The sequence below is a fragment of the Xyrauchen texanus genome, chromosome 6 (assembly GCF_025860055.1).
Source record: "Xyrauchen texanus isolate HMW12.3.18 chromosome 6, RBS_HiC_50CHRs, whole genome shotgun sequence".
Taxonomy (NCBI): domain Eukaryota; kingdom Metazoa; phylum Chordata; class Actinopteri; order Cypriniformes; family Catostomidae; genus Xyrauchen; species Xyrauchen texanus.
The window spans coordinates 16,414,385-16,435,359 of record NC_068281.1 but is presented as its reverse complement, the minus strand read 5'-3'; the positions used below and the strand labels follow the sequence as shown (position 1 = coordinate 16,435,359).

Here is a 20,975-nt window from a genome sequence, read left to right as displayed (position 1 = left end):
AATTAGTGACCGGCGTCATAGAGTAATGTGGTGATTATTGCAATTTCAGTATTCTTACCATTGAAAGCAGATCGTCCTCTCTCTTGCTGCTTTCGTCTTTCCCACCTCTCCCCCACAAAAATGGAGTACAGTGTTGATTGGCCGTTTACTCTTGACACTTAACCAATCTGGTAGTACTGTGGGCGGGGACCTTGAGCCAGATTATAAGCAGTAACCTTTCATAGAGAGGTGGTGCATCAGAGCCAACGGAGCACATTTTAAAATGTATTGGACATCGGACAGATCAGACAAAATAACGATTCCGATCATTTGAAAAAAGTATGAATATTGGATTGACCCTTACACAGAATGTCCAAAAATTACATTAAGGAGGCAAAAAAGTCATCCATATGACTCCAGTGGTTAAATGGTGGGGTTTATCAGACTTACCTTGAAAAATCCATCCTTATGACATTTATATAAAATACATTTAATGAAAGAACTGTAAGAATTCCATACAATTGATTAGACTGTATCAACATCAGCACAATATTGAGATTTGCATTGTACAGATCATACATCACATGATATTGATGATTCTGACTTTTATGACGTTAAACTGACTCTACAATGTAAATGTATTTAATCAGTGTTTTTATTTTTGTGTTTTATTTTAATTTGAGAAATTCCCCTGCACCTGAACCTACTTAACAGCAGGTAGTGCTGTTGTCCTTATTTTTCAGAGTAAATAATCAGCTTACATATCAGTGAAGCTTATTGTTGGATGGCTTGGTAGACAGTACTGAAAAGTACTTTGGGAACCATAAACAGTTTTACTGTGTTATGTCACATTGTTATGTTTGTTGCCTGTGCATTGCATTTGAGCTTGCCTGGACAAAAATAACTAGTAACTACATTTTCCTTCATGCCGGAATAAACCAGTCCTCACTCTCACTTCTACAGCTGGTACAGAATGCCGCAGCCAGTTTTTTGACTGGGACAAAAAAGAGGGAGCATATTATGCCTGTGTTAGCATCACTTCATTGGTTGCCTGTTCAATTCAGAGTTGATTTTAGTATTCATATTTAAAGCACTGCATGGACTTGCTCCTGCTTATATTTCGGATCTTCTTCATCCCTACTCTTCTCAGAGAATGCTAAGATCCTCCTCTCAGCTGCTATTGACTGTTCCAAAGTCACGCATAAAAACCAAAGGTGATAGGGCCTTTTCAGTTTGGGCTCCAAAGCTTTGGAACACCCTACCTCTTTTTATTAGATCATCCACCACTCTATCTATATTTAAATCATCTCTTAAAACATACTTTTTTCTCAGGCTTATTCGTAACTTGTTTTCACCATTAGTACAATTATTATTTTATATTAAATATTATAATTTTTTTCTCTCCTGTCTGGTGACGCATTGTATTATGTTGACATTTTCTTTTTTCGTATTTCATTTAATGAGTTTTATTGTAGGGGGATGTGTTATTTTATGACTGTTGTACAGCACCTTGGTTCGCACTCATGGTGCTTTTAAGGTGGTATATAAATAAACTTGACCTTGAATTGAAAATGGAATAAATACAAAACTATCAAACAGTGATAATCCTGATTGACTGTGTTTTTTCCTCAGTCAATCAATGTAGACGTGCCTGCGTGCACTTATTTTCTATCGAGTTGGCAGTGACGCTCATGGATAGCTTTATGTATGTATATCTATGGGGACATTTATCTCCTTGTCATGGCAAAGGTTCTCGATGAATTCAGATTACGTCAGAGTTTGTCGGAAAATCATTCCAGTCTGCTCAAACATTCCAAGACTCAACAAAGGCCGATTTAACATGTTTAATTAGTGAAAATGGATGTCAACAAATGCCAACAGGGTGAAAACATTGATCCAATATTAAAATATTGCCATTATTGTAGAGAGGTTTCAAATAGGTTATGAATGAATGCCCTCCCCATATACATTAGTAAACGCAATGTCAAGTGGACTGAAGTCGTAAGGGAACTGCAATGCTCCCATTAGCTTAGCAGGGGTTTGACTCTCATTAGCGATGTCTCCTAGCAACCCAACAGATAAACAAAGCTGCAGCGCTAGCATTTGTGCTTCAGGTGTACGATTATCAAAAGAGAATATAACATTTTATACACCTGTTTCTGTAGGCCTTTGTTAAACAAGCTTTAATATCATGTAATGTTGAAACAAACTCATTTATCGATGTTACTTAATAAAGTGAATTGGCCTTTAGTCTTCACCTTGCACTTTAATTTCATCAGTTTTTTTCCATACAATTAAAGTGAGTAATGACTGAGCCAAACATTCTGCTTATCATCTAAAATGTTCCACTGAAGAAACAAACTCATGTAGGTTTGGAACTATGTGAGGGTGAGTAAATGACAGCATTTTCATTTTTGGGGAAACTAGCCCTGTTATTCCTGCATGTAATGGGTGAGAGAAAAAAATCCTTTGAGTATTCACAGACTGCCATAAAGGCAAATACAGTAAATTATTGTTTTCTTGAGTGTAAGGATCAGCGACTGGTGCCTCATTCATTAGTTCAATGCTGCTTCCATGCTGAAGTCCTCACTTAGGTTAAAAAATTCTTCCACCGAGCATTGTGTCCAGCTCCACTCTTGACACCAAAGCAATGTATCTCAGCAACACACTTGCAGATTCTGAAACTAAAGAGACTCAAGACAGCAGTTAACATGATTAACAGCATTTTACATTTGACCTGTTATTTATATATATTTGTTTTAATTTCAGAGGCACAATCCTTTTAAATTGTTACTTTTAAAAGGTTTTTGTACAGTGTACATGTGTTTCCTGTTACTGTGGGCCTCAGAGCACAGTAATACATAGCAGAGTCTGTAACTGCTGTAGAGAAGATTTCCAAATCAATACGTTTCTGTGTTTTATGGAGTTGGATTGACAGACGTGGGTGAGGTGGATTGGCTTTTGTCACATATTTAGAAGCTTCATCAATCATGTGTAGAAACTCCAATCTTGATCCAGGTTTTTGTTGGTACCAGTGCAAACTGTCTACTGTGCCATTATATGCACATGACATTGTTATGTTTTCATTTTCCATTAGAACCATAGTGCTGTTATCTGGAGTGATGGCATTCTCAGTAGACTCATCTGTAAATACATTACATTTAGCATATATTAAATATCGATACAAAAAAAAATCAAGTCTGATTTAGTGTTCACGTGAGTTCTAAAAAGTGAATTTCTTACCAAAAAAGTGGATAAACGTGAATAGACCGAGCAACAGCATTGTTTTGTGACTGTTTCTCCAGAGTATTGTTTTCTCTGCTATCTTTTGAGATGTTGTCCAATTCTTTTGTTTTGCAATGAATTTCCTCTCAGCTAGCCCCGCCTATTTATTCTCACATATTACTTTCACAGCTGCTTCTAGCAATATGTTCTCAATGTTGTTCCTTTGCAAACTTTGATACAGAGCTTTGCATTCTAGTGGTCAGAATACAGATGTAATTGTGCTAAAACTTGCAGGATGTAGGCTGGAAATCGTTCTTGGCATTGGAGTATGGCATAGCAGCTTTTTGGTAAAGTATGCGTCTGCTGAGAATACTGCCTACATGATTTTCAGTATAAGTAAGCTTGAAGAAAACATGATGTGTGTTTTGTGTTTAAATTATGGTCAGGAATAAAGACAAAGACGATGTTGTGTTCTCGTCAGTTTCCTTCTATGATTTGTCTACATGTATGTTCACTGTAACATCTGTAGTGGTTGTAACTTGATTTGTTTTTCTTTTGCTGCCAGTAAGTTATTACTAAATGTATGCAGGATCTTTCCAGTGGGTTTGTGTGAAGTTTTGATGTTTAATTGTACACCATGATCTGCTGTTTTAAATGTTTTTTCTCAATACGTTTTTGTACAGCGCAGTTGTATTTCCTGTCACTGTGGGCTGCAGGGCACAGTAATACAAAGCAGAATCTTCCACTTGTGTAGAAGAGATGCTAAGATCCATGCGTTTAAGTCCTCGATCAGCAACAGCGGACAGGCGAAGAGTGGGCTCTGACTGAGGGTTGCTCTCGGTGAGAAAAATGAGGAACTTTGGTTTGGATCTGGGATATAGACGGTACCACTGCACATTTTGCACACTAACAGTGTAGTTGCAGGAAAGTGTAACATCTTGTCCTACCACCACATGCTTATCTGTGAAGAATGGTTTTATCAAATCTGCATCTGCTTTCTCTGTTAAACAAATGAATAATTGGTGAGGGTTTAATTCAGATGTCAAGAAGATAAAATGGACATAAATATCCTTTTCAGAATAATTTCTTTGAATCTCTCACCTTTTAGAAGAGACAATATAATCCATACCAGGAGCAACATCTGTGCTAATAAAAGACAATGATTTTTAAGGATAAAGACTTGCAGTTGTTCCCTTCTAGATTGTAACTGACCCAATTTGTAACTGTGCTCTGTTTTGAAACAATACCAGACTGGAATGATTCACAGAGCTCCACCTCCTGGCAGAAATCATGTTAAATAATGTTTGTACAGTAAAAATGCAACATTTACATATACATTATTTCAGGGGTGCATATGAAATAACAGTGGTAAATGCTTACTGTAGATTATATTTTGTTCATTAATTATACTGCCAGGTGATTGAAACAGATTGCATGCTTTGTGACTACTTTCCTGTATTACAGATTAATTTAAGAGTGTTGAGGGTTTTATGCGACGAAATGAGTGTATATTGCAAATATTTATACAGTGAATAATTCCCAATCAGAGACCGCTCTGTCCAAAGAGATCTGGTTGTTTACACCATTTAGAATTACTGAGCATGTCATCAGCAGAAAAATCAAATGTCTTTGAGTCATGATACCCTGACAAGCTCATTTGCATTAGTCTGTCATCGCTATGAAAAAAAAACTGCTCTTGAAATCTTGTTTATTCTTGCAATTTTAAAACTTTTAAAAGTCTCCAATCTGATATAAGGGCCTATCAGAATTATTCCATGGTTTGTTGCAAGGAAAAGAGTTGAAATAGTTGTAATGGATGTATTATGGTGTCTAATCATATTGCATATATACTTTTCTCTTGTATTACTGGCCTAAATGACCAGTCGTATACAAGGAAATGGTGCATGCTTTAGATCAGCATTCACATGCAGCAAAAATGGGAGATATCAGAAAGACAACCCTAAATAGAAAATTAAAGAGGGTCGAGATGGTGACATCGGGAATACGTTTCTATGTTTTAAAGATATGACTGTGCAATACATAACGGACAAGTGTAGGTGGTTTGTGTACACTATATTTGAGTTTCCTGTCACTGTGGGCAACAATGCACAGCAGTACAGAGCAGAGCTGTTACTGTTACTGCAGCAGATGATATCTCCAGATCCACACATTTGTCATCATGGAGTCTGATGGACATGTGCAGTTGTGGTGGGACAGATTTGGTAATTAACTGGACTCAACAATCAGCACCAAAAACTCTGGTCTTGATCCATTCATCAGCCAGTACCAGTGAAGACTCCTAAGCTGATCCTTCTTATGTAGGCTAAAGGACAGTCTGGTGTTACTGATTTTTTTTTTTTGACTGGTCTGATGGGATTCCCATTAGCTTTACCTACAATGAAGAATCGAAAATGGTAATTAATAAAATTTAGAACAAATCAACTGGAAATGTGCATGTTTTAATATCTTAAATAGGGTGCAAAATATTTCAGTAACAATACTTACACTAGCTCAGGACAAATATTAAAATAGAAGAGATGAGTTTCAGTTTTCTGTGATTTAACTTCAGACTTCTGTCAGTATCTGTTTTAAGGGAAGTCAGTGTTTTCTCTGAGACAGATTTTTTCTTCTGCTGGATTCTGCAAAACATTGAGCTCCTCCCACTTACATATGGTTGCGGTACATCCTTGCTCACAATAACCTACAAACAAGGGCAAAGAAATGAATAGTTTCCATATTCTCCCAGTTTGAATGTACATGTGTTTTATATTTTATTTATTTTTGTGGTATAGTTTGCACTAACTGAACTGTAGATGGTGTGATGACTATAAGCTTAATTGATCATTAAGAATATTTCAATACAGTGTAAAAATAATTTAATACAGTTGAATAGTATTTTGTAAGTTAAAGTGAGCTATCTGAGGAAAATATACAACAAGAACACCAGTTTTCAAAATCTTTGAACTGAATGTTTTACAATTACCAACTGGTGACCTACTTTTCAGTGTTTCATCATTGTCTCCGCATTACAACTCAAAATTGCTGTTGTGTCAGTCTGACTTAATTTTATGTCTCTTTATTAAACAGACTTTCAAGAAGGAATGCATATTGCTATGCAAACTGGTCTAACGGCATCATTAACTGGTTTTATTACACGGCTCTCTGGAATACTCTATTCTGCTTGGTCAATGGCACTGTCCAGTTGTCAGATTATTCTGAAACAACCGCACATCCAGGAATTAAGAGGTATCAGACTGCTCATCCAGGTTCTGCGAGTCATCTCTTGTTTCTTGGATCACTGTGCGATCTCTACAAGTGAGCTAATAAAATAATTTCAACTGAAATCAATGTTTCATGTCAATTTATTTGGCAAGTAGTCTTCTAATAGGCTGAATATTGAGGAGTCAGACGGTCATATTCTCAAAATAAACACCAACAGATCCGACTGAATCCGGAGGCTGATTCTAGCTGTTCAGCTATTTCTTCTCAAATTACATTATTTCAGTACAACTCAATATTTTATGTCTGTGTATTTTGTTTTTATTTTATTTTAATTGGTATTTGGTTACTAACCATGTTAGTAGCTTCGTGTTGGGGTTTTGAGAGGTCAAAATGTGCGTTTAAAGTGTTTTGTATTGTATTACATGCATTCACATGATGAGACTTAAGCATGAGAGTGAATCTGCACTGCTTTTACAGATGACTACTATAAAACATGGGAAATATATATATATATATATTTTTTTAATCCGAATAATCGAAGATGAATCTATTATCAAAATAATCAGTTGCAGCCCTAGTGAGAAGCGGTGCTGAAGCAGGTGTGAGGATGCTTCCTGTAGTGTTGTTGATGGGAGAAGGGGTTCCCATAATGAAGTTCTGCTCAGGCCTGATTGTTTCAGATTGAACAGAGCTGGTGAGAAATGAACAAGACTGGTCTCAATTAGGGCTAGGCGATATGGCCAAACATTTTATCACAATAAAACTTTTTCATATAATTCAACATCAATATTTATCTTGATATACATTTCACATTTGCACTTTTCACTTTTTTGTATTATTTTGAAGTTGGCAGAAGAAATGAGAAAATTTTTAAATCCTACATAAGTCATAATAGGCTCTCCAAAACTATGAGGGATCTTCTATTAAAATATTTTATAGAGTTTATCAATCACGTGCAGTTGGATTACAATGTTAAAAGATGATTTGTTTGTTTTGAAACAAAATGACATCAGTCCAGTATTTCTTGAATATTTTATATTAATTTTTTTAAAAAAGTTTTTTATATTCAGATACCCAAGTATGGAGCAATAGAAGCCTTTGTGAATTAGCATTGATATTGTATGGGGGTTCAGGGGTATGCCTATGTAGAAAATGTAAAAGTCTGAATGGACATTTTTATATTTTCATTAAAGTGCGAGACTAGGCTACCAACTAGTAATTGTAACTGTCTTTCCTTGTCAACCATGCCAGAGATGATGACATTTTGATTTTCTCAAAACTAAAACAGAAATCTATTTGTATATTAAAGGCTTGTAACATGCTGATGAATAAAGCTACTTTTAGAAGGCAAATATGTTATGGTCTAATAGCGCTCTGGAACCATGTTAACTTATGTAGCCCCTCATGTCTACTCACATGCGGGGAAAAGATGCAACGCGTGCAGAGCGGGACCGGCATAAATGAAGCATGTTCAGTACTAAAGAAAAATATTCCAGAATACAGCATTGAAAGATTAGAGCAGGTGTACACAGCACTAATCTTTCAATGCTGTATTCTGGAATACAGCATTGAAGATTAGTGCTGTGTACACCTGCTCTAATCTTGAAAGATTAGAGCAGGTGTACACAGCACTGTTGTTTTGTCATGTTGCTCATAAGAGACAGGGAGAGGGTGCAACCATCGTCATGAAGTCTTGTGGTCCAGATGGAATCAATCTAGGGTACGGATTTATAGGCTTGACAATGGTGCAGAGCAACACGCACCTGAAGATGTAAAACATAGGCTAAATATAAAAAATTACTCAAAAGCTTATCGATATTGTTGATTTTCTTTATCGCAGGAAATATCGAGAATGTTTTATTGCCCAGCCCTAGTCTCTATAACTTGCCACAAAGAGCACAGACAGCATTACTTACAGCCACTCTCTAGGAGATCTTACTCCGCAACTGACTTTTAAATCCCTTTCTCCTCGATGAGTGAATGGGGAGCAGGTGTGTGTGTGTGTGTGTGTGTGTGTGTGTGTGTGTGTGTGTGTATGTGTGTGTGTGTGATCAGTCCAAGCAGTGTTGTTGATTATGGTTGCCAGAAGTGCCAGTCGGTCAGGGCTGGACTGGTAATGGGGCATACCGGGCATTTGGGCCGACACACTTTGGGGCCAATCAGGGGCTGAATGGCCATCAGAAGAACCGAGCGGGCCGGTGTGTCGGCTGTGAAATGTGCCAAATGAGCCGCTGCATTATGCATAACGGACCACAAAACTGCTGCGCAATATGCAGAAAAGGACAGCGAATGCCGCTTGTTCTCTCTTCAAAGTTTTCATGCCATGACTGCGGAGTCGGAAATCTTTATGGCATAGCCAAGCGCACTTTCTAGAATGTCTCATTCTAGTGCTGAATGCTGAGGAGGAGCCTAGCCTACAGCCTCAGAAGGAAAGGTCTTTGAAGGACACAGCCTAACTATTCTGCAAGCTTCCGATTAAGAAGCACCTGCTGATTGAGACGTAGGCCTCACGCCACACCGGTTAATCGATAAACTGTGAATTAATCAAGTGGTCAAACAGGCATGACAAAGGTGGTTGTAACTTGATTTTTTTTCATCATATGCCTTTTTGTCTTTTGCTGCCAGTAAGTTATTACTACTTAATGTATGCAGGATCTTTCCAGTGGGTTTGTGTGAGGTTTTGATGTTTAATTGTACATGATGATCTGCTGTTTTAAATGTTTTTTCTCAATACGTTTTTGTACAGTGCAGTTGTATTTCTTGTCACTGTGGGCACCAGGGCACAGTAGTACAGAGCAGAATCTTCTTGTGTATAAAAGATACTAAGATCCATGCATTTGATACAGCAACAGCGGACAGGAAAGGAGTGAGCTCTGATTGAGGGATGACTGAGGACTGAGGAACTCTGGTTTCGATCTAGGATATTGATGTACCATTGTAAGTTTTGAACACTGACACTGTAGTTGCAGGAAAGGATAAAAAATGTTCCTGCCACCACATGCTTCACTGAGAAAAATAGTTTAATCATGTCTGTGTTTGAATTCTCGGTAAAATCAAATAATTTATTTTGGACTAATTAAGATGATGTCAACAGGATATAAAGAACAATCTTTTGTCATGAATCACTCACCTTTAAGAAGAAAAAATATAGGAGCAACATCTACAATAAAGTCAGTGACTTAAAAATCTTTGAGTTCCCTCTTAGAATCATACGAACTCGATTTATAGCTGTTTTAAAAAATTTCTCAGTTACATGAACCGTAACCCTGGTTCCCTGGGTTGGAACGAGACTGGTGCATAATTGCATTGGGACATGCCCCGAGTGTCATGTGGTCTAAAGCCATTGTAAAATCACAGGCTCCATAAAATCGCTCACTTTGGTGTCACAAGTCATATTTTCTGCATGAAGGCACAAGCCTATGCAGCTGCTTGGGAGTATGGCCAGCTTATGCTGAGTCTCATTCCCACTCAGGGAACCAAGATTTCGTTTCACGTAATAGAGATGTTCCCTTTCGTAAGAACTCAAGCTGCATAAACACATTGGGAATGATATACATTGATGCCATGTGAACAGTAGCTACCAACTGTCTACACATGTGTGGCAAGCATATGGCATTGCACAAGCGAGTTAAAGCATCTGGATAAAACAGAGAAAATTATGAATTTACTCCTGTTCCATCAGAGAGAACCTTGGAAGCAGGAGTCACACCCTCATCCAGATATAAAATCTAAAAATGTATGCAGAGAGAACCAACCTGCCACCTTACAAAATCCCATGAGGATGTCATGCTCCTCGTAGAATGGGCTCAAATACCCGAAGGCGAAGGTAAACCGCGCGCTTGGCAAGCACTTGAAATTGCATCAGTAAACCTTTAAAACAGCCTTTGTTTGGATACTGAAACACCCCTGTTGCTTCTACCAAAGCACACAAACAACTGTTCTGACTGGCTAGTATGGTCAACATAAATTGCAGCACAAAATTGCAGCTGGGCAAAGCATTTGCAATCTTTCATGCTCTTCTGGCTCAAATGAGGGAGGATATTAAGCCAAAAATTTATAGTCTGCGAGCAAAATAATGTAGAAATTACCTTGGTCAAATAGCCCAAATTAGGTCTTGACACCAGTCTTAAACACCTTGGCTTAAATCAATTAATCAACAGGGCATGCAAATCCCCAACCCTTTTAAATGATGCCAATGCTACTAGCAGGGGCCTTTTTAAAAGTCAGAAACCTATAGCGACTGTTGCCAAGGGCTCAAATGGAGCACACAGGAGCGCTTCTAGAACAACAGATAAATCCCATAAGAGAACACAGACAGGACAAAAGGATTTAAGCCTGCATACCCTGCGCATACAAAAAGACAAGAGAATGTCTACCAACAGAGTCTCCATTGATAAGTGCATACTCCGCCACTAGAGTGGCAACATTTAAGTGTTGCTGGGACAACCCCAGCCCCAAAATGCTTTGTTTTTTTAAAATCCAACACTGTACCGACAGGGCAGTGAACTGTATTTTCACCTCATGTTGGACACCAAAAGCAAAAATATGCCACTTGAACATGTAAAGCTTCTTAGTTGATGGAACACTAGCATTCAGAATGTATCAACCACAGCGGGGGATAGCTCCCATAACATAAGTCCGGCCAGTGGTACCAAAAGCTGCCCCGAGCCAGAGACAATATGTCTGTTCTGACTGGAATCTCCAAAGGCATTTTACAGAGAGAGACCAAAGTCAAAAACCATACTTGAGATGGCCAAAACGGCGGCACTTAAACATCAATTGAAATTCAAGCGAAATTCAACATCTCAAAATCCAGAATTGGATGCAAGCCATCCTTTTTTTATTTTATTTAGTTTTATTTAATTAATTTATTTTTTCGCGACAAGTAAATAACAGCTGTAAAAGCCGCATTTTCTCGTACAAGAGGGAATCTCTTTTCTATACTTTTTCTAAGATGGAATGAATTTTCAGAATAAAAATAGGGCTTCCCGACCAGAAGAATCTGTCGGAACAACCTCATTGAACACCGGCAGAGCCAACCTGAATTAAATGACATAACCATGCTTTATCGTTCGAAGTACCCAGTTCGAAATGCCATATAGCTGCTGCCAAGCCGACAAATGGGCAGACAGAGGGATTAATGCTTGTCTTTTGCCAGCAGTGTGACATGTAACCACTAGATGGCGCTTGGCTTACTTTTGGGAACTGTCCCAGAAACAGCATCACAGTAGAGGTTATCCTTCACTCAATACTTTGGCTGGTTGAAAGGAATTTGATAATATTTTTGCCTTTGTTGTAGTTTCCCTGGTATTTGAATGAGGAAAAGTGTATGAACATTGGGGGAATGTTTTTTTAGAAAACTGGTTCTTTATGGGGGAGCAACGTGTGGTGCTTATGTTCACTGTGTATTTTGTGTACAATTGTGCTTGATGAACATCAAATTCTGTTTTGCATGTCTCGAGACCCTTGGTCATGGAGACAGAGGCTGAATCCAATGTCCGTTCACACTCCAATCTTCTCAGACACAAAGCCGTAAAACCCAAACTGCCCCCACGCACGGAGCTCCAATCTGGAGGCTGTGGAACTGGAAAAAGTGGGGAGAAATGCCTCGTGGTGAGAAATTACGAGCCTGAACTTTGCCGCTGTCCCCATTGGACCCTTGTAATATTTGAAAAAACACAAAATTCTTCTGAAAATATGCTGTATAAAACGATGTGAGTCGCTTCTTAAATTACATCCTGTGTTGCCACTCAAAAGGAATAATAATAATGATCCTTGCTTTGACTTGAGTGATTGGCACAACACGGGCCAGACAAAATCAAGGTGATTGAAACTAATTGCATGCTTAATGAATATCTCCAAAAATAGTAAATAATTTATGTAAGAATGTGACCTTGCATTTTTTGAGAGTTATGTGTCAAGAGATGGGTGTACACTGTAAACATTTCTAAATATAGTTCAACACTTTTATTCTTGGAGTTCTAAAACTTTTAAAATGCACAGGCTCTTTTAGAATGATTCCATGGTCTTTTGCATGGAATAGAGGAGAAAAATTTTGGTTTATATAATCAGAATCAGAATGAGTTTTATTGCCATGTGTGTTCACGTACACAAGACATTTGTTTTGGTGATAGGAGAAACAAGCAAGTGCACAGAACATTACAGTGAGACAGAATATAAAACAAGGTAAGAGTATAAATCGACAGAAAAATAGGACATATAACATAGAATGGCATATGTGCAAGTGGTAATATTTGAGCAAGGTAGGGGTATGTAAATTTAATTAATTAAATATGAGTGAATTTCCATATGTACATGAGATATGTATTTACTTTCTTGCACTATGGGGAGTCCTGAATGCAATTTAATTGTTCAAGTGGTTAATGGCCTCAGGGTAAAAACGGTTCTTGTGCCTGGTTGTCCTGATTCTGAGTGCTCTGTTGTGCCAGCCAGAGGTCAACAGTTCAAAAAGGGAGGGTCAAGGGATCAAGAGTGATTCTTCCTGCACGTTTCCTCACTCTGGAGACCTACAGGTCTTTGAGGGTGGATAGGGGGCACCAATAATCCTCCCAGCAGTCTTGACTGTCTGTTGTAGTTTCCTTCTGTCTGATTTGGTGGCTGATGTTATAGATGTACACATGACAGACTCAATGATGGCGGAGTAGAACTTTTTTTATTGTTGCTCTGTGTCTGGAATGTGATCGGCCAGCTGTTGGAATGCTGCATTCATGCTTGTGGCGGGATGTACACGCTCACCAGAATAAATGAGGAAATCTCCTGTGGCGAGTAGAAAGGCTTACAGTTTATTAAGCATGCTTCTAAATTAGGGCAGCACATCTTAAATGCTGTTACATCTGTACACCAACTTTCGTTGATGTAAATGCATGTTCCACCGCCTCTCATTTTACCAGATAATTCTGCAGTGCGATCCACTCTGAACATCTGGAAGCCCGGTAGATGTAGCACTGTCCGGGATGGCTTCATTCAGCCAGGTTTCTGTGAAACACAGAGCAGCAGAGTTAGAAAAGTCCTTATTTGTTTGAGTGAGCAGAAGCAGTTCGTCCCTTTTATTTGCAAGGGAGCAGAAATTCGCCAGATGAATACTTGGCAGTGGAGTCCTAAAACCGCTACTGACATAGCTTCACAAGCGCACTGCGTCGCTTCCCTCGCTTGTGTCTCTTGGAGCACTTGTAGAACACTACTGCGCACAAAGATGTCTAATAAAACGTTTGAATAATCAAACGCTTCAAACACAACACAAAATTATTAGGTATGCTCTGCCAAATATTCAGCAGTTCATCCCTGGTGAAACTCATCGGGAAAGATTGACAAAAAAGATGGCAAACAAAAGTAACAAAAACACCAGAGAGCTCAAGACCAAAGCAGCCATCCATGGCACCATCTTGTTAAATATATACAGTGGGTATGGAAAGAGGGAAAAGACATGGGTAACATAGGAAAGAAGCTCCTCCTTCATAGAAATATAACTATACAATACATGACAGACAAGTTTTTGTACAGTATATTTGGGTTTCCTGTCACTGTGGGCTGCAGGGCACAGTAGTACAGAGCAGAGTCTTCCACTTGTGTTGAAGAGATTCTCAGATCCATTCGTTTCATTCCTTTATCTGCCACAGCAGACAGACGAAGTTTGGACTCTGAGTGACCATTGCCCTCAGTGTGTAAAATTAGGAATTCGGGTTTGGATCTGGGATACTGACGGTACCACTGCAAACTTTGAACATAGCCACTGTAATTGCAGGAAAGTGTAACATCTTCTCTTGCCAAAAAATGCTGCTCTGTGAAGAATGGTGTTAACACATCTGCATTCGCATTCTCTGCCGAAAAAAAAAAGCATAAAATCATTAATGGGCTATTTAGAGTTTATAATCAGGTGGCTTACTGACACGTAAACAGTCAAAAATCAGTATTTTCCGATTTGTAAAATAATTCCTATAAATCACACACCTTTAATAAGAGAAAATACCATTAGGACCAGGAGCAACATCTACACCAACAACAAGAGACAAAAAATACTTCTAGTCAAGTCTTACAGCCTCCTAGAGTATAACTGACTCAGTTTGTTAGTGTGTGCTCTCATTTTGAAACCATTCAGCTGAGAGCTCCACCCTCTGGCAGAATGCATCTTATATTAGTGCTCTTGTGTGTAATATAGTGCAGGGTTCTTCAACCATTTTTGGATCATGTACCCCTTGTTGGGTAGAGAGATGGAGATGTCAAACCAGTTTAAGATGGACTTCCATCCATCCATCCATCCATCCATCCATCGTCAACCGCTTATCCTGTGTACAGGGTCGCGGGGGGCTGGAGCCTATCCCAGCTAACATTGGGCGAAAGGCGGGGGACACCCTGGACAGGTTGCCAGTCCATTTAAGATGGACTTTTCCAACACAATTCAAACAGTTATGGATTTTGTGTCACCTTTCAGAATGTAGTTTTATACCTGGTATTTGTGTAAAAAAATTTTTTTTACAGAATGACTTACAGTATCAAATTGAGTTGCGTTTTATGTCTATAAAACGTGTGGAGGCTATCATATTATAGTACATACTTCATGATATTTATATTGCAAAGCTATTTAAATACATGAGCCAGTTTGCAGTAATTAATAATGTTATCTGGGAGACCGGGCAACTGGGCATTGTAGTATTCCAGTCATGAAATGACTAGAGCTTGGATCTGGAGCTGTGCATCATAGATCAGAGAGGAATGGTCTGATTTTCCTGATGTTATAAAGCGTAAACTTGCAAGTCTGGGGCAGTTGATGAGATGTTGGCAGTGAAGCTAAGCTCTCAATAATCCACCACTACTCCCAATAATGTACTAACCTCCCTATGGCTATATATTGTAATATACAAAAAAAATATGTTTTAAAATTATTACTGTAGGTCTGGGAACACTGGATCGATTCCAAGCTTTATTTGAAGGAAATAACATTTATTTCTTGTATGCTTATTTTTATAATGTATTGCTTGTCTTAGTTAATTGTAGCCTATGTTAGTGTAGTTTTTTATTGATTGTGACTACCTTCTTTTAAAGTGACATTTTTATCTAGTTGGGACCTTCTTGCTGAATAAAGTCTATGAAATATGCAGCAAAATAGAAAGCTCCTCCCATTTTGTAATATACAATACATGCAAGACAGGTGTAGATGGTTTTTGTACAGTATGTTTGGGTTTCCTCTCACTGTGGGCTCCAGGGCACAGTAGTACATAGCCGAGTCTGTTACTGCAGCAGAGGAGATCTCCAGATCCACACCATTATCATTATGAAGTCTGATGGACATATGCGATTGCGGTGGAGTAGCCCGTATTAAAGTTTTAGAAGACCTAACAATCAGCACCAGAAACTCTGGTCTTGATCCATGCATCTGTCGGTACCAATGAAGACTGTAAGCTGATCCATCATCATATGTACATGACAGTGTGGTGTTGCTTCCTTCAGTTAAAACTACAGATTTTTTGACTGGTCTGATGGGATCCCCATTAGCTTTACCTGGAAAAGATAGAAGAATCAAGCATTGTAATTGATTACATTTAGGACAAAACAACTGGAATGTGCATGTTTTTGATTAAAATACAGTAATAGTCTTGAATAAAGTGCAAAATATGTACAGTATGAGTAACAGTACTTACAGTAGCTCAGGAGAACTATTATAATAGAAGAGGTGAGTATCATTTTCTGTGATTTAACTTTAGACTTCTGTCAGTATCTGAATTAAGAGAAGTCAGTGTTTTCTCTGTGACAGATTTTCTGTGAGCAAATCATTGAGCTCCTCCCACATATATAACCAGTATGTCCTTACTCACAATAACCTACAAAGAAACCTTTTTTTTTTTTTTTCAAAAGTTTATGCATTCTCCCAGTTTTAATGTGCATGTGTTTTTAATTATTTTAATTTTTTGTAATGTAAAATTCACTGACTATATTAACAAGCTGAATGTGTTTCAGCTGTAAAATGTAAGCAAGAATATTTCAATAAAGTACAGTTGTACACAATCATATGATTTCACACAAAAATAAAGCTTTACATGTGAGTTTAGGCTACTTATGGACTGTCAGGTGCAACACATCAGAATAGGTTCAAGTGTGTAAAGGTGGACATTTATTGGGCCCTTATTATCTGAAATATAATGCTTTTTATATTTCATTTTTATTTGTGATTTTGATTATCTGTGTCTGCTGCTTGCATATATAGCCCCATTGAGCTTTTGTGCAGTGCCATGGTGTTTCCTGTCACTGTGGGCACCAGGGCACAGTAGTACAGGGCAGAGTCTTCCACTTGTGTTGAAGAGATTCTCAGATCCATTCGTTTCATTCCTTTATCTGCCACAGCAGACAGACGAAGTTTGGACTCTGAGTGACCATTGCTCTCAGTGTGTAAAATTAGGAATTCGGGTTTGGATCTGGGATACTGACGGTACCACTGCAAACTTTGAACATAGCCACTGTAATTGCAGGAAAGTGTAACATCTTCTCTTGCCAAAAAATGCTGCTCTGTGAAGAATGGTGTTAACACATCTGCATTCGCATTCTCTGCCGAAAAAAAAAGCATAAAATCATTAATGGGCTATTTAGAGTTTATAATCAGGTGGCTTACTGACACATAAACAGTCAAAAATCTGTATTTTCTGATTTGTAAAATAATTCCTATAAATCACACACCTTTAATAAGAGAAAATACCATTAGGACCAGGAGCAACATCTACACCAACAACAAGAGACAAAAAATACTTCTAGTCAAGACTTACAGCCTCCTAGAGTATAACTGACTCAGTTTGTTAGTGTGTGCTCTCATTTTGAAACCATTCAGCTGAGAGCTCCACCCTCTGGCAGAATGCATCTTATATTAGTGCTCTTGTGTGTATAATATAGTGCAGGGGTCTTCAACCATTTTTGGATCATGTACCCCTTGTTGGGTAGAGAGACGGAGAGGTCAAACCAGTTTAAGATGGACTTTTCCAACACAATTCAAACAGTTCTGGATTTTTTTTTGTGTCACCTTTCAGAATGTAGTTTTATACCTGGTATTTGTGTAAACTTTTTTTTTTTTTTTTTTTTTAATTACAATATAAAATGGAGTGTTGCGTTTTATGTCTATAAAACATGTGTGGAGGCTAGCATATTATAGTATGTACATACTTTATGATGTTTATATTGCAAAGCTATTTAAATAATCTTTAAATTATGTACAGCAGCTTTTCAGAAATGAAGTGACATTTTAAATTTTCCTTGTTAATCACTGTTCTCCCTCCTTAATAATAAAACAGACATAATAAAATAAACTGTGGCTGTCATATGCTCAACCGCATTGTGTGAACAACGCAAAGCAGACTCGTTTTCTCACTCGACCCTCTATTGCAGCGTTGCTGAACCTGATATGTGCCGCGCTTTGAGCGGCTCGTAATGAGCATGCGCGTGTGAATGGTTTGTGTGCGCTTCTGCTGGCTTGCTCAGGTTCGTCACACTTTAATAGTGTTTAGAGTTCCAATCAGTTCATAATTAAAAACAACAGGATGCGCGAATGTGAACAAGGATTAAAAAGAAAGAGAAAGTTTTGGCCTGCACGTGCACGTAACTTGATTGAAATACAAATATATGTACGATAGTGCCTAAATGATTTGCAAGCACAGTGTAAGATTTGTAAAAGCTTAAATGAAGGTACAAGCATGATAGAAATGTTTGCATACACAGAGTAAGATTTGTAAAAGTGTAAATCCCATTGCAAGGGTAAAAATAAATTGCATGCACACAGAATGTATTGTAAAGGTGTAAATCAAATTGCAAGCGTAAGAAACAAATATTACCAATACTTTAATGCTTTGCTTAAGTGTAATTCATGTGTTGTGAAATTTACACAAAGTAAATTTGGTGTGCATTCTTCTACTTTGGCACTGTTTTTGCAACTAAATATGGCCTAAAACTTTTCAAACTTGCAATCAGCAATGTGCAATCAAAGAAAGAGTGTAATGAACATCAAAACGGATTGACCGCATCGAATCAGTCTGTATGTGTAAAATAAACTACTGAAAACTCGTAATCGTGCAAGTGTGAGTGCAACAAATGGAAGACGAAATAGTGTAGGCTATATTGTATTATTTCTGGAAAATATGTATGCCACAACACAAGTAATTTCCACGTTTGCAGTAGTTTATTTTACACAGAGACTGATTCTACACGGTCAGTCCATTTTGCTGTTCATTACACTCTTTTAACATAAAAAAAATGATTTGTCTGTCTTCTATGCTAGCATCTATGCTAAATGACTAAATGACTACTTTTATTTTACATTGTCAAATATGGCCACCTCCTAGAGCATTGAATATCTTTTTTAAATTGTTAAATAATAAGTGAACTTAAGTGTGAATTGGTTAAGTGCTTGTGGAAAAAAAAAGTTAGGCAGATTGTGTGGAGGTTGAAAATTCATTCCACCACAGAGGAACGGAGAAAGTGAAAGATCATGGAACAGACTTTGTGCCTCGTTGTGACGAGACCACCATGCAACCCTCGTTCATTGACTGCTGAGAGCGAGTTAGGACATAGACCTGGAGCATTGAATTGAAGAGGGTGCTGCTCCATTGGCTGTCCTGAAGGCCAGAGTCAAAGCCTTCAATTTGATGTGGCCAGCTACTGGTAGCCAGTGAAATCAAGAGTGGGGTGACATGAGCCCCTTTTGGCTGATTTAAGACCAGATGAAAGATGGTGCTGCAGCTTTCTGGACCATTTGTAGTAATTAATCATGTTATCTGGGAGACCGGGCAACATGGCATTGCAGTATTCCAGTCATGAAATGACTAGAGCTTGTATCTGGAGCTGTGTTTCATAGATCAGAGAGGAATGGTCTGATTTTCCTGATGTTGTAAAGTGTGAACTTGCAAGCCTGGGGCAGTTGATGAGATGTTGGCAGTGAAGCTAAGCTCCCAAAAATCCACCACTACTCCCAATAATATACTAACCTCCCTATGGCTGTATATTGTAATATACAAAAAAATTATGTTTTAAAATTATTACTGTAGGTCTGGGAACACTGGATCTATTCCAAGCTTTATTTGAAGGAAATAACATTTATTTCTTGTATGCTTATTTTTATAATGTATTGCTTGTCTTAGTTAATTGTAGCCTATGTTAGTGTAGTTTTTTATTGATTGTGACTACCTTCTTTTAAAGTAACATTTTTCTCTTGGTGGGACCTTCTTGCTGAATAAAGTCTATGAAATATGCAGCAAAATAGAAAGCTACTCCCATTTTGTAATATACAATACATGCAAGACAGGTGTAGATGGTTTTTGTACAGTATGTTTGGGTTTCCTCTCACTGTGGGCTGCAGGGCACAGTAGTACAGAGCCGAGTCTGTTACTGCAGCAGAGGAGATCTCCAGATCCACACGATTATCATTATGAAGTTTGATGGACATATGCGGTTGCGGTGGAGTAGCCTGTATTAAAGATTTAGTAGACCTAACAATCAGCACCAGAAACTCTGGTCTTGATCCATGCATCTGCCGGTACCAGTGAAGACTATAAGGTGATCCATCAAATCTGCAGGACAGTGTGGTGTTGCTTCCTTCAGTAAAAACTACAGATGTTTCATCTGGTCTGATTGGATTCTCATTGGCTTTACCTGCAAAAACATGGAAGATTCAAGCATTGAAATCAAATAAATTAAGATCAAAGCAAACTGAATTTTTTATATTTTTGATTTATGTACTTTTAGTGTTAATGTGTGGAATAAGGTGCATTATGTTCATGAGGAATAGTACTTACAGTAGCTGAAGATAAACATTAAAGCGGCAGAGATAAGTAGCATTGTTTCTGAGTTCAGATGATCAGTTTCTGTATTAAGGTAAGTCAGTGTTGTCTGATTGTTTTCTGCTAGAGTATGTAAAACATTGAGCTCCTCCTACACATGCTAGTTCATTTCCTTGTTCATCATAACCTAGAAATGTAGCTAAAGAGTAGCTTGTACATTATTCCTGGTCAAAGGTGTTGATAAAATGGTCGGAGATGCACTCATATCACTAATGAACTCACTTAACCGAGTCTAGGATCCATGTTAAGCTCTAAACAAAATGTTTTAATTTAGTATCATTTTACTATTACAGTATCATTTAAAGGGCTATTTCATTCAAATATTCCGTCATCATTTACTCTCCTTAATTGATGTGTCAAACCCATATTACTTTCTTTCTTCCGTGGAACACAAGGAGAAATTTTGAAGAATGTAGACAGTGTTCTTGTTTTCCATACAATGAAGTGAATGATGAGTGAGGCTGTCAGTTCTGCCTAACATCTCGTATGACTTTCTCTCCTCCATGGAACACATTTGAATATATGGAAAACAAGAGTCATATGGGGTTGAAATGAGTAAATTATGATAGAATTTTCATTTGAGTGAACTATCCCTTTAAGGGTTTTATTAATAAAGACTATGGCAAGAGGGAAATATACAGTATATAAGAATATGTAGCTAATCACAATGTTTCTTTAGGTTTGGTTGATAAACTCTACAGCATTAACCTTAATCTCATC

General features: G+C 37.9%; 1 long non-coding RNA gene across 1 annotated transcript; it reads left to right on the top strand.

The window, feature by feature from the left end:
* Window positions 1-3,399: 3,399 nt before the first annotated feature.
* On the top strand, window positions 3,400-6,535 carry LOC127645355 (uncharacterized). The gene is made up of 3 exons (XR_007970773.1): window positions 3,400-3,551; window positions 3,888-4,044; window positions 6,292-6,535. It is a non-coding gene; the product is annotated as an uncharacterized LOC127645355 (long non-coding RNA).
* The last annotated feature ends 14,440 nt before the right edge of the window (window positions 6,536-20,975 follow it).